We start from the raw sequence: 15,321 nt of genomic DNA, 5'->3' as shown, positions 1-15,321 counted from the left end.
GGATTATATTATATATTTCTTTAACCTATCCATGTTTAAATAAACGGTATAACAAACAATAGTTTAAATTAATGTAACGAATCAGTATTTCAATGAATTTTTATTATTTTCTAAAAACGTAAATAATTTTATATGACCAAATATCACTCGTGCAAATAAAAACTTAATTACATAAAAATACATGTATAAAATACATACGTATATAAATAAACAGAGATTAGAGCTTTAGTCGATGGATAAAGAAATTTTTTTTTTTTTTAATAGAAAATTGTTAAATTAGTTTTATTGAAAACAAAACATGAAGTTGTGATAATTAAATTTATTATATATTTTTATAAAACAAAATTCTAGATTAAATAAAAATGCTTTAGAGATAATTAACTGTATAAAAACAAAGTATTCAGTTTAAATCGAAAAATATAATATGCCAAGGAAAGACACGGTTTTTCACCATTTATAAGACGCCATCAAAACCAACCCCCATAAATGTGATATTGCTGGATAAGGAATTACCCCGCGGATGTGCATCAAACAGATCTAAGAGAAAAAAGAAAGTGAAAAAGTGTTAAAAGTACAAAAGAGTTGTTAAAATTCAAATTTGATTCATTGGCCTATTCATGCGTCCAATCACCACCGTCGCCAGCCATATTTATATTTCAATCATTGTACTTATGTATACTTCAATCATTGCACGGCTGTGATTTTCATTGGCGAAATTTTCACACAGACCCCTTGTATGTATAAAATGTTTATGAAAAACCATTACAAAAACCACAAATTTTGGCAGCTTCAAATTTTGATCCAAATGACAAGAATTGTCCTACATTGAAACTATCAACAGCGATTTAAAATTTAATTTTTTGATAAATCAAGCTTCTCAAAAACACAAAAAAATATATGAAAGTTTTTCAGTCTAAATTTAGTACATCGTTTATCTTCTGAATTGAATGATTTTTCAAAAGTAATATATTTTTTTTATAATTATCTAGTCGTAATTATAATAGGATGATATTAAAACTGGAATATCATTATATTAGGGAGGTGTTATTCAGTGAAACGCAATTCAAAAAATTAAAAATAATATCAATTATATATAAGTTTTAAAACAATTCAGACCTCCTTTTAACAATCCAAAAATGGATGAAGACGTAGCTATAGAAGATTAAAAATTTATTGTTTGTTAAAAATGTTTTAATGTTTGTTTAAGAAAACTTTTTTTAATGTTTCAGACATACTCTAGCGTAGAAAAATTACAGTAAAATTATTAAATGTGAAGTTCAGAATTAAATAATTTCATTATATCCTAAGTTTTGTTTTTTGTTCATTTGTTAAAATAAAATAATAATTCCGACCTCAGTTGCTGAATAGGTAGTGTATCGGTATTTCGTGCTGAGGTCCTGGGTTCAAATCCATGACAGGCATGGCATCTTTTCATACCTACCAGTTTCCACTGGCCTAATCACCATGGCTGTTGATGCCGCTCTTTCATAACAGAAAACAAAATTATATTAAAAAGGAATATTTAAATCCGTTAACATATTCTTAATCTACTTATTAATGAAATAATAAAATATCATCAATAAATTTATAATATTATAGAAAGAGTAAAAAGTATTAAGTAGTAATAAAATATAAATAAATATTTTTAATCTAAGACTAAATACATTAAAAATTAATGTTTTAATTCTAATGTATTAAAAATTACAACATTTTAATACATTAAAATGTACAATGTTCAGCGTTTTAATCGGGTACCGATTAACAAAAAATCGCAAATTAAAGGTTACCAAAAAAGGGTTCGGAAGTAACTAAAGTACTAAAATACTAAAGCACTAAATTAAGTTAAGTACTTAAGTCATTAAGTTGTGAATCTTCCAGATAATGATACAGTTCTATCAAGACTTATTAGACTTTATATTGGATTATGTTGATTATATAAGGTTTAGAAACTAATTTTGAGAAAAAACTATGGTAATGAACTGAGGTGTAAGAGTCTGATGTAATTTAATTAGATGCTTACTTACTTACTTTTCCTGTTTAGCCTCCGGGAATTGCCGTTCAGATATTACTTCAGAGGATGAATGAGGATGATATGTATGAATGTAAATGAAGTGTAGTCTTGTACAGTCTCAGTTCGACCGTTCCTTAGAAGTGTGATTCTCAGGAACTCAGTAAGTGTGAACATAAACGTTATAAAAGTAATAAACCTTTTGTTGATTGTGTATTAAATCTAATGAAAAATCATTTAAGATGCATTAAGAGAAGAGAAATTAATCAATTGGTGGCGAGGTGTGACGAGGCGAAGATAAAACAACTAATTCCCACCCGCCTTCATAGATTCTCTTGTACGATGTATATATCACGGAATAGGACCCAAGATTAAACTGAAGACATAACGAACTGGTTTTGATAGAAATACTTCTAGAATTTGAATAATTGAATTTTCGACTTATCCCAAAATTCGATGTTATACATCTATGTCTGTACTATTATATAAAGAAGAAGAGGATTTTTGTTCGGGATTAACAAAAAAAGTATTTGATTAATCGCAACCAAATTTTTACGTATGTTTCTTGGCATAACTGAGATTTTATATATATTTCATCTCGAATATATTATTATTATTATGCTTTTACGCTTTTGTCTTTTAGCTTTGTAATTTTTCCATTTTTATTATGTAGGTCAGTCAGGGAAATTCCGAATTCTTTCATATCTTCTCTTATTTCTTTGATCCATCCTACTTCTAGCTTTTGGAACCAGCACTTTTCAATGATATTTCTCGAATATATATATATTATGTAGTAGGGGAGATTTGCCAACTGAAGCACAAACTTTAATGAATTGAATTAATGAAATGTGAACTGTGAGCCTCTATCACTATGTGAACCGAGTTTGAACAGATTGATTCGAATCAATTGAATAAATAATATTACAAAAACAGTAGAATTAGATTTACGTTAAATAAGATAAAATAATATTAAATAAATTGAACAATTTTCTGTTTATTAATAATGGGTTTCCCGTGGGGACTGCGTGTGAGGCTAGAGTAGTGAAGTGATGCGAGCACCTCGTGTGAGGCTAGACCAATCATCACCATCAATCGGTAACAAACGGACGCCCCTGTGAAGCTGTTTGTTTTGATTGAAAATAAAACTAACAAAATTCAATCGGGGTATTTGTTAATATAAACCGGGTACTTGAAGGCTAACATTTACAGGTTTCAGGTACACTCTCGATGAAACGGATCACGATTATTCGGAAATATTATTATATCTTCGCAACCGATCTTTCGATTTTCAAAGTTCAAACGGGGTATATGCTAGGCCAGATATATTTTGAAAGGGTTTTGTAACAGGGAGGTTATTTTCTAGTGATATTATTGATTTACGCTTTCGTAGTCAATACGTGTTTTTAACTTTCAAATCAATTTTGTTTTTTGTAGCAATGTGCTTACGCCAGGTGAGATATCAATCCAGATGAGAAAGATCCAATCCAAATGTAATACTGTAATGAGTATCTCACTTCAGCAACTTATGGTAGGCGTATGTTATAATGTTACAGGGACCAGATGTTCTTACGCAGACTACAAGTGATGTGAACCGATTTTCTTATTTTTGTTCTCTTTGATGAATATTTTTTCCAGTTAATTAAACGTGTAAAAATATTTTCACTTTCTCGGAAGAAGTAAGGTCTACGTTGCACCTGCTGTTATAACAGTAGTAAAATTAAATGTACAGAGAAGATACAAAAACGCGATGTAATTTACATTATGAGATAATTAATATTAATTTTGGGTAATATTTTAAGTTTTAATGTGTCTGCATTTTTATAAATAAAAATTATTCACATCGTTAACAATTCCCAATTGTTGACCAATCGTAATATTACATATAAGTTACCGGTTAGCAATTCTCTGTTACAGTGAATTACGTTTTTCATCCTATTAATTTTGATTTTTTAAAAAGAGTTTTTATACATCACAAAAATTAACTTGAAAATAGTTCTTTTAATATCTGAATTTAATACGATGTAGAATAAATATGAATGTAGCTTCTTCAATTTGTAAAATCAACTATTGTATTAAATTAGCTATTAACGCTAAATATATATAAGATTTTTAAAATCGTGACGAAAGTTTAGGTTTATAATCTTGTTATCTTCGTTGAAAATAGTCGGTATGCAAAGGTAAAATAAGAAATTGGATAACGAGTGAAATTAAGCCATTTATTTTTTATTTATCTCTAGTTTTAAATCCTTATCAGTTCAAATTTTATTACATAAAATATATATTTATTAATCGGTAACAACAGACTGAAACCCAGACTGTTCGACCAATTTTTTTAATGAATTCTTTTCTTGTACGAAAATTGCTAACCTTCACCGGATTCAAACCGAGAACCTGTTGTAAAAAGAAGGAGACGCTACCACTTCGCCAGGAATGCCGACAAAGTATTTCTTATTACGTATTATCGTTGCTTTAGGGTGCATTTATTATCTTGATATCATTTTACTAAAGATTTGAGAGGCAACTACTTTGTGGCTGCAAATATACCCACTGTAGTGTATCTAAGTTAATTTAAATAGCTTTTTTAGCTTTTACCAATTACGATTTCATTGTTATCTTTGGGTTTTACTGCGGTAAGAATTACGTAAATTAGCAATAGTGATAATTAAAACTAAATCAAACGTTTTACTGAATATATATTTTTTAATATTTTAAATTTGAATACAACTTAGAACAATAATAATTATTATTAGTTTGTGCATAATAATTGAGAAATAAGATAAAATTTTTAAAAAGTAAAAAAAAAAGGCGCTTCATAAACTGTTTATAAATTATTTTACTTAAAAAGTAAACCTAGATTATCGTCTTGACTGTTAAACAGTAATCATTAGCAGGTATTAAGGAAAAAGGAAAGTACAACGAATAAAACCAAAGAAATAATAAAAAATATTACTTTTCAAATAAATAGAATTTAATAATATTTAGGAAACACAGCAAAATAAGTATTCTTGGTTAGGATTTTAGAATAAGAGTATAAACAAAAGTAAATATGAATAAATAGTAAAAAATAACTGTTGTTCTAAAAACTGTTGACTTAAAATATTCTGTTTTGCATCAATTTTTTATGTTAACAATAATTTTTTAAATAATTACTAAAGATACAGTTCTGAGATCTGTTATGAATTTTCTAATTAAATAATTATCAATTCGGTTCCTTAAGTTTCAAGAATCTCAGTATAACTTTATTTTATCCTTGGAGTAGAAATCAGGGCGATATATTTTGCAAGCTGTAACTCAGAAATGAAGCTTTTCTGAAATATATGAACTTTTTTTTTATTTTAACTTGTAGTTTATTTTCTGAGATTCTTTAATTTTTTTCGTGAGATATTTTGTGTATACATTTTAATAAAATTATTTAAAAAAACAAAATTAATTAATTTTAGTTAGCGAGTAGGAAAAACGCAAGAATATTCTAGTTAAAAATAAATTTGAATTGAACCATACAAAGTAAACGAAATATTTCAGACTCTTCATCAAACAACTGCTGAACAGAAATGAACACATTAAACAAATTCCTAAACTTTAAAATGATTAGACGAAAGCGGCTCTAATCTTTGATTTCAAATTCCTCAAAACGTCTACATCACTAAAAAAATTAACAGTATTAATTCGTTTTAAAAAAAATTTGGGTATGCGGTAGCCAGATTTATCGCCGTTTAAAATAAGGTGTTATACTTGAAATACAATTTTCCAATAAAAAATAATTAAGGAAAATAACTACTATTCTTCCATTTATATAGTAAATAAACATATTTAAGATTTTTCTATCCATCTGTCCACGAAAAATTTTACTGTGTACAAAGATAAACGTATTTTTAAAGATAAACCTCATAACCTCGACCACCTGATTAATGACGTAGTACTCACAGATCTGCCAATAAACCCTGCACGAAAGCTGAAAAGGCGTAAAGGTAGCTTAAGAGTTTAGATTAAAATATGCTTTTGTTTACATTAATTAACCTTTAATCCCAGTTGTAGCACTTCGCTGGAAAATGATCTCTTGAATGCCTTTAAAGGCTTTCACATATTAATTGAATGTTACCGAATTGATATTTTCAAATGTATAGTTTAATAATAGTAAACAAAAAGTTGAGTCAATGGTAATTCTTAAGAAACGTTTAAAATTGGTAAATTGGTAAAAGATGTTGTACATTTGAATTTCCTTGAATAATAATTCATCAAATGGCTTAATATAAATATGTTAAGAATAACTATGAGATATGTGATTACTATCTTATAAATATTCCCAAGCTAGAGAATTCCGCATTAGAAATTTTATTCTTTTTCTTTCATATTTTTTTTTTTTTTTTTTTATGAAAATATTTTGATATATTTATTTATTTATAAATTCTTATTTTTCCATAATAAATATATATTAAGTTGTTTGATAGAAATAAAAATCAATATTATTAATACTACCAATTTTTATCAGGTATTTTTTTTCACACCTTCATTTACACTGCTCCCGGAGCCGGAACAAGCTTTTAAGCATAACTCAGTTCCGGGAGGGTGCCTTCACCTCAAACTACCTCGGCGAAACACAAGGTCCCGCCCAGGTAGCTGGAACTCAGTCTTGCAATAAATGCCACGCCTCTAATGAGAGAACCACAAAGGAGTCCCCTCACCGGGACTCCTTAATGCCCTGCCTCTAATGGGGAACCCCCAACAGGATTTCCCACCGGGACTACGGTCTTACATTCCCTCCCCCAGAGGCGCTGCGAAGGAGTCCCCGTCGAATCATTGATGGTGGGACGCCGGATCCTCCCACCCCTCCTGGACGAAGCTGTCCCCCACAGACACCTATCTGCACTGAGCGGCGCCGCATCTTCATATCGAAGGTGAAGCCTTGCATCCTCTACCCCCGAGTGCATGTCCATGCAATCGACAGGAAGAACACCGAGCCTCTCGCCGGCAATCCTTCCGTAGATGACCGGCCTCTCCGCAGATGAAACAGTGGCCACTACGATCTGGCCCGGTACACGAATTGGCCCTGTGGTCTGACTTCCGGCAGCGAAAACAAAGTTCGTCAAATGAACGTCTCATAACCCTACGAGCCACCCATTCGGTACGGATATGTCCATCAGCCAATAATTTATCCGCAAGGATGAGCGACACAGCCACAGTGACCACCTGCATCACCCCGCACCTGACCACCTATCGGCCCGCACCCGGAAGTGTAGGTCCTCACCCGGACCCTTACGCGCGGAGAGGACCCCAACTTCACCTGACGACACAGCTCCTTTCACTGAGCGGAGGAGGTTAGTGTAAGTTTTCCCCTCCGTTTTGACTGCTACCGTCGTCGTCGGCGGGCCTACCGGCCGTTTCCTGCCAACATCCTTCTGCATCGACACTAAAAGGTGCATAAAGCGTTCCTTCCCGTTCCGTATACTGAAATATTCAACTGTTCGGCGTAGTAGTTGCCCAACTCGCCCAGATTGTATATTTACTATACCTATATTTACTCTGTCTTTAAATATATTTTGAATAAAAAAAAAACAATAAAAGTTGTTCCTGTTACTAAAGTTTAATGTAGTACATGAATTAGGTCAAACCCGTATCATTGGTAATAAATAGAAATTTGAATTTTATGTCTCTTCAATCCCACAAATTTAAATTAAGTTTTTCAATGTAAATTACGTAAATAGTATCTCCCAACCTAACCGATTTTTAAATCGGTTAGACCTTCCATTTTTAAGATTTTTTTTAACTTTTTGTTCCAGGGTATCGTACATAAATTGATTAAGTGATGACTTCATGAGAAATTCATCTCATGTGTTGTAATATACATTGTTACTTATCTGATCGAATAACAGCTTACTTGCATTTATGCTTCTGTTTGGTCAAATGAATCGTGTTAGATAGGTATTTTATTCTGTATAATTATTTTAGTCTGTTGTAATTAATTAATAAGTTAAATTAAGGAATTTATTTAATTAATTATATGAACATTTTATTTTTATTTATTTATTTGTTTTTACCATATAAATCATTATAATAAAATGTTCAACTTTTTTTCTCATAATAAAGGATAGGATGCAGGATTCTTTTTCCAACTCCTACTAATTATAGATACGGTCCTGACACATTATCTTAAAAAAATCTCTCCATAGATTTGTACTAACTACATGTATACTATTTATACTAACTATTCTTTTGTTTTTGAGTACGTTTAAGGTGAATTTTATCGGGGGAAAAAAGAAATCTACAAAAAGGATCATTGCAACATTCTCTTAAAAATCGTATCATAATCCTTTTCCTTGCACAAAATGATTATAAATATAATACTATTCGAGGAAAGTTTTATGACTAAACTTCCCAGTCGATAATTTACTCCTAAAAGTAAAATTGGAATAACTTTAATTGCTTTAAATGAAACTGTTTCATGTTCATGTTTTCGGAAAATTCACCTAACATACTTTAAAAAAACAATCAGAAAAATTTTTTAATTAAACGTCTGTTAAGCATTATTAGAACACATCCGAATCTATTCTGATTTAGAGAAGGGAAAGCCTTTGAACTGGATTTAGAAACGAAGTGGTTCAGGAAAACAATGGGAATTTTAATAGAAAAGCGGCCTAAGGTAACTGACTATAGTTGATTCCCTATAATCCTAAGCCAAGCTTCTAAGCTTGAGAAATAGGTCTCATCAGGAAGAGATCAGCTCTTGTCTATATATTTTTCATTTTGTTATTTTTTTTCTGGCAAATTAAGTTCTTTTGTCTAAAATTAAAAAAACAAAAATTAATAAAGAATATTTCTTTGCATATTAGGATTTTTAAATCGGTTAGGATTTATTTTTGATAAATTTACTTTAAATATTTTTAGGATATATTTATTTTTGTTTTACTTTGGGAGTGGGATCTAAATACCCACTCCATAAGTATACGATATAGTTTTCGTTACTGACAGATTGGTGATTCACTGAATGTATTAATAAATATACTGGAGAAAATGGTCTGCATATTGTACGGTGTATACGCCATACAAACATATAATTAGATTCTTGATTCAATCGATATCTTATTTAGTAAAAACACATAAGACTATACCAATTGCTGGGTTCAGTACCGGCGTCAGGTACAAGATCGATATCAACAGAGATAATTCAATATTCAGAAATTACATTTTTTAAGTGTTCGTACGTGATTGAAAATTTCTAATAAACGTAAAGACTGTTATATAGCTCTGAATATTGGTTTATAATCAAAATACAAGAAAAACATTCTCTTGGTGTGGTGGGTCGTGAGTGTTACTTGACACAACAAATTGAGAACAATTATATAGTTTTGGTCTTAAAAAGAAATGAAGAATACAATATTATAGGTAAGGAGCTTAAATTTCGTAAGTCACAAATGATGGGAACCTGCAAATAAGAAAATCAATGTTATAAAGCTTTGTAAGATTACTTGAAAACTTTGGAATAAGGTGGATCAATCGTAAAGGAATCAATTTAGTGATTAGATATCGAATAAAAAATCTGGGTTCAGATCAATTTTTATCCATAATTTCTTTTTCTCCGCTTTACAGTAAAAATTATTCAAATTCTGCTCAAAAATTATCGTAATATTTTTATCATTTAATGAACAATTTAAAAGTTATGGTAAGGAGAAGTCGAAAGTATTCCTGCCGTTGTGATTATTTTGGTTTATTTTTAATAGTCGAGATGAAGCTCGCAAGCTGTGCTGTACACAGAACTGCTAGTTAATTCGATATTAAAAAAAAAATCTTTTTTTTATTTCTACAGGTCGATAACAAAAATAGGCTATATAAAATTTGTTGGGCGATAAAATTTTCATTGCTAATAAATAAAAACAGTTATTTAATAAAAATGATTGTAGTCAATACTTTTAACACCTGCTGATTAATATTACATCATTCGAAACTGGTTTGGTTATTCTATTTTATTTGCAGCAACCGGTGCAATGATCTTAAATTGTAATCGTAAAGATGTCATAAAACATCCGTAATGTATCCACTGGCTGCTGCCTGTGGTGCTGATGTGCATGTTGTTTCATTTAATCCGGTTTGATAAATATTAATAATACAATTCCATAATATACAGTTGGTAAAATAATTGAATGTTTCTCTTATTTTCGACTACGACATTAAATAAAGAAACTTATTTTTGGTCCTCCGTCATAAATATAACGATGTTTAAGTTAGCGAACACTACACAAACATTTATACTAGAGTATTATTTATATACCAAGCTGTTTCAAATAATTATTAACTATAGAAAAACTGAATTTTCTTTAAACATTTAATTAACAATCATTATTTAAAGATTATACTTGCTCATAAAAATTTATTTATATGTAATTGTTTATTTTTATTTTGTTATAAAAGATAATATTTCTTATTGGTTTTCATTAAAAAATAATTATCCTAGTTAATTATTACGTAAGGATTATATTTACATAAAAATAAATCTTCTAGATGTAATTTTTACACCCGATAAAAATAACGAAGTCAGGAATACAAAATAATTGACAATTTTTGAATGCCAGTTAAGATTTGAATAAATCATACCTAGCACCTTAGATATGACAGGTAAACTCAAACAAGGAAATAATTAAGGTAAGGTAGAGGTTAGGTAGAACAGTACACTATCTATAATGAGAAATATATTAAAACTGATAAACGATGCAAAAATACAAAAAAACAAAAGATTATAAAGGCAGACAGTTGTATCGACATTAAGAAATGAAATTAACAGGAAGTTTAAAGTAGCAAAATAAAACTAGCTGAGGGAAAAATTTAATGAGGTAAAGAAAAATATTATCAGAAATATTAAAAAATAGTTATAAAAAAAAGAAAAAAACTTTGGTGCAATGAAACCAAAATCTCTTGGATATGATTGGTTTGATAATGAAGAAAATTACTGGAATATGAATAAACCAAAAAAAATCTTATTTTTATTGTTCTGGATAATATGAGTGGAATTGTGATGAGAAACAGATTCTTTTGTATAACATAACCGGGGGTTTCATTTTTCATATAAATATGCTCAACCCTGAGCTTTAATATATGTGCTAATAGTTGGTATGAAATTACTAAATAATTGATATTAATAATTTTTCCACATCTTGTATTTTTTTTTATTTACAATTCATAATGATTCAACTTCTGCTAAATTAAAGAAATATTTTATATGATACTATATATTTCTTTTTCATTCTGTTGTTAATGATTTATCTTTTATATTTCATATAATTAATTATAAAGTATGAATTTATTTAACATAATTTATAATATTTATAAAATAACGTGCTGTATGACTAATACACGACTTATTTTTCTAACATCTGTGTTAGAGTAATTGTATTATTATACAATTTCTAATGAAGTATATTTGCAAACAGGAACTGGAATTTCTAGTTGACATCCTTGTTATTTCTTTCTTAACTGGTCAAAATAATTATATATTATAAAATTACATCTTGATGGAGTGCATTCTTTAAATGTCACACATAACGACCACATGATACAAGAAACAACAATAATAATAATAACAACGAATAAAACTAAGAGTCAACGGTAGCTTTGATTCAGAGAAGTTACGAACTGGGGGAAACTTTTTCTCATTATCTCTGGACTGCAGCACGTTGTGTTGCATTATAGTCTATGAATATTGTCATTCAAAGAATGGAAAATAACACCCGGTTGTCAAATTAAAGCAAGAGCGTTCTTTTAGGGTAAAGGGTTGCAATGACGTAATTTATATTCGACCGCAAGGACGTAGTTTATTATCTATTGTTGTACTGAAAAATCTTGATAATATATTGTAATATTTTTTTTGTTTCCCTCTTGAAACTAACGTAGATGCTCTTAATAAGAGCAGGATGGAAAATATATCGACCTTATCGCTTGTATATAGATGGTCTGAAAAATAACGTATTAGCTATAGATTCTATTCAGCTATTATTATCCTAAATAAGGTTAAAAACAATACCAAAGCATCATTTTGAACAAATATAACTTGATAACACAGATTAACAAAGGTTAAATTTTCTTTATTTTTTATTTTTTAATATATATAACATTTGATTGGATATTTTAATCATTCTGTAGTATGAGAATGATGTGTACGTGCACATGACAGAAAAACATGGCGCTATCTTTCCTGTCTGTTGATAGTACAAACCGAACTGTAACCTATTAATGAAAATCTTCCAATCATTTCACCCTTTTTGTTTCACTGTAGCAAATGCAGCCCTCTTATACACAATATAGAGTGGAATTTGTAAACGAACCCTCTCTCCAGGAAAGTAACGAGAAAGATTCGATTCCCTTCACCGAATAGGCAGCCTCGTTTTACATCCCCAATTTACTTAAAAGCAGTTTTATTTGGCTCTACACCTTATCCTTAACTTATATAATATAAAATATGTTAAATTATATTAGTATAAAGTAATAATAATTTTTATATGATTCTTTGACAACTTCTGCTCAAATGATTTTAAGAACAAGCTGGCAAACGTTTTAATTAACGATAATAATTACGGTGTTCTTAACATTTTGTTTTCCGTTTTTTTTTTTTGCAGACATATTTAATTTTAAATTTGAGATTTTGTCCTTTCAAAACATTTTGTAATTCAAAGTACAATTTTTTTTTTAGCCGAACTTATACCAATGTTTCCTAAAGTAGAGCCGTCAACTTTAGTTACAAAAGTATGGATTTCATTCATTTAATTAAAACTAATTTATCTTACTCATATCTTTCAATCATAACTACTCAAACAGTTTTCAAAAGTCATTAATCAAATAATTTTCAATTAGATGTTTAAATAACGATTTTTTAGATAATTTAATAAAAGATTTAAAGTTGCGTAATTTAGGATTTAGTGAGATAACTTATAAAAAGGACTTCTGGGGAAGAGAATATAAGAGAAGTATAATTTAAAAAAAATAAAGTAAAGAAAATTCAGGAGTAGGGATGATACTAAATTCAAAACATCTAAGAAAATGGGTGTTCTGCTATACACACCAAAGTGAAACAATTGTTTTAATCAGGCTAGTCTCAAAGCTCAAGCCAATTACAGTTCTGCAGGTTGGTTTTTATTCCATTCTAAAAAGACGAAGACAGAACAAAAATATACATGTACTTGTTTTTATTCCTAATGTGTACGTTGTAATCTGTTCAACTAGTTAATAATAAGCTATTCCCTATGGTCCAATGAGATAAAGATGACTCAGGCCGACCGTTCTTGAATGTGTGTTAATTGAACCCCAACCACCAACGTATACCGCTAAGTATCCATTGTCTAGTATTCAATTCCGTATAAAAGCAACTGACTTTTACTAGGATTCGAACCTCACCTTCGACAAAAATCAGCTGTTAAACAAGTGAAGAGTTTTACCGCTAGACCAGCCGGGTGGGCTAGAAAAAATATATGAAAATATAATTGTTTTAACAAAGTGAATGAATAAAACGTTATGAATGTTTAAAGTGAACTCTTTATCTTCATAATAGCTAAAGGTAGATGATGGAAAATAGTTTATGATTGTGGATTAAGGCAGTACAAAAATAACATAAAATAGGCTTATACTGTTTAGAACCATTAATCGAGAAAACTCTAATTAAACATTCTAAAGAATAAGATACTGAGGCTAGGAATGGATAGGAAAGAAACAGATGGAGGATAGTTTAGAGAGAGACTTTAAAATAAAATTACGAACTATGAAATACTCATAAACTGAAGTTATTATTGACCATGAAGTTTAAACCTTAAGAATGTAAAGATAAAACGGGAGAAAAAGACGGACAAAATAAATTTTTTTCTATATTTTATAAGTAGCCTACTTATTTTCATTGGTATTTGACTAATATCCTAATAAAATTTTAATTAATGAAATATTTGGCCTTATAAGGGAAAGGCACATCGGTTCGAATCAGACTTCATCTCCTTTTTTAATTTTTTTTTTTTTTTTTTAATTTAAACATTGATTTATTAATAGTTATTAACCTCTCATTGTAAACAAAAAAATTACGTAAAATAATTCAATAATAACAATAAAAAATAAATAAATTGAAAAAATATGAGAAGTAATTAATGAAATAAAATTTTATGTATTTTTCATTTAAAAAAAAAAGTGTTTATGCAATTTAATAGGCATACAAGGAAGTCATGTGGTGTCCAAATCAGATTTTTTTTTTACATGTCAGAAGAATAAATGAAAATATAATAGCAAAGAAAATATTGAATTTTATCAAAAACAGAAAAATTCAGACTAATTGGTACAAAAATATATGAGTATGGGACCTAGATGGACATCAAGAAATAACTAACACTAGACAAAAAATCTACAAAAAATTAATCCAATAGATCACAAGATTCTAAGAGATCTCAAAAAGAAAGACCAAAAACTCATTGACAGAGGAGGGGAAAAGAAAGTTCTCCCTGAAGGTGAAAGATTTCTTGGAAGAGAAGAAGAAGAAAATGAAAAAAATTTACCATGGAGATAGTGGTCGAAACGAAACAAAAATAGGTTTATACTCGCATTTTTAGTTGATAACATCGTTATGAGAAGATCTGTCGTAGTAATTAATTCTGCTTCCTAATATATAATAAAACATATATTATTACTCCATTTCTGTAATTTAGCTGTTTGAGAAATAAAAGTGAGAGCACGCTATATATATCTATATATATATATATATATATATATATATATATATATATTGTGTGTAAACACTGCCACAGTATATTTTATTTGAAATTATTTTACGTTAGATTAATCTAATGCAGTGAAACGCGTTCAGCGCAGTATATAAATTCTTTATGCATAACTTATTCTCACGTATCATACGTATCATCTATTTCATAACAAGAATTATAATTTGCATATTATTCCTACTGCAGCATTCTTGTTTTATTGTATGTTATACTGTAATAATTACGGGTATTCGGTCCCTTTCTTGAAAATAGTTACGTGCATATTTACATGTACGTTCATAAACGGTTTTTCTTTTGTAAAAAATGCAGTATTCTATTTTTCTTAGTTGTTTGCTTATAAAATTCCTTATGTTTCTCTTTATCGAGATAATTAAAATGCCGCTCCTCTATTAATAAAAGTAACTCTATTTTTAGCGTAACAGTTCTTGTTTTAATGATGAAGTTGTTCAAAACATTAAGTTGATTAAGATTAGTGAGCGGTAATTAAGTAATTAATCTTTTTCCTTAAGCTTTTGAAACAGAAAAAACTATATTTATATTTAAAAAAGATTAATGTGCATTTAAAAACAATATTAAGTA

At 29.1% G+C, this 15,321-nt stretch overlaps 1 long non-coding RNA gene across 1 annotated transcript; it reads right to left on the bottom strand.

Annotated features, from left to right (window-relative positions):
- Positions 1-239: 239 nt before the first annotated feature.
- Positions 240-14,662, bottom strand: LOC142320903 (uncharacterized). The gene is made up of 3 exons (XR_012755508.1): positions 14,521-14,662; positions 1,353-1,482; positions 240-537 (listed from the first exon to the last, which is right to left on the bottom strand). It is a non-coding gene; the product is annotated as an uncharacterized LOC142320903 (long non-coding RNA).
- Between the last annotated feature and the right edge of the window lie 659 nt (positions 14,663-15,321).

The sequence above is a fragment of the Lycorma delicatula genome, chromosome 3, assembly GCF_047948215.1.
Source record: "Lycorma delicatula isolate Av1 chromosome 3, ASM4794821v1, whole genome shotgun sequence".
Taxonomy (NCBI): Eukaryota; Metazoa; Arthropoda; class Insecta; order Hemiptera; family Fulgoridae; genus Lycorma; species Lycorma delicatula.
Note: the sequence above shows the minus strand (reverse complement) of the source record. Positions and strands in the feature narration are given on the sequence as shown.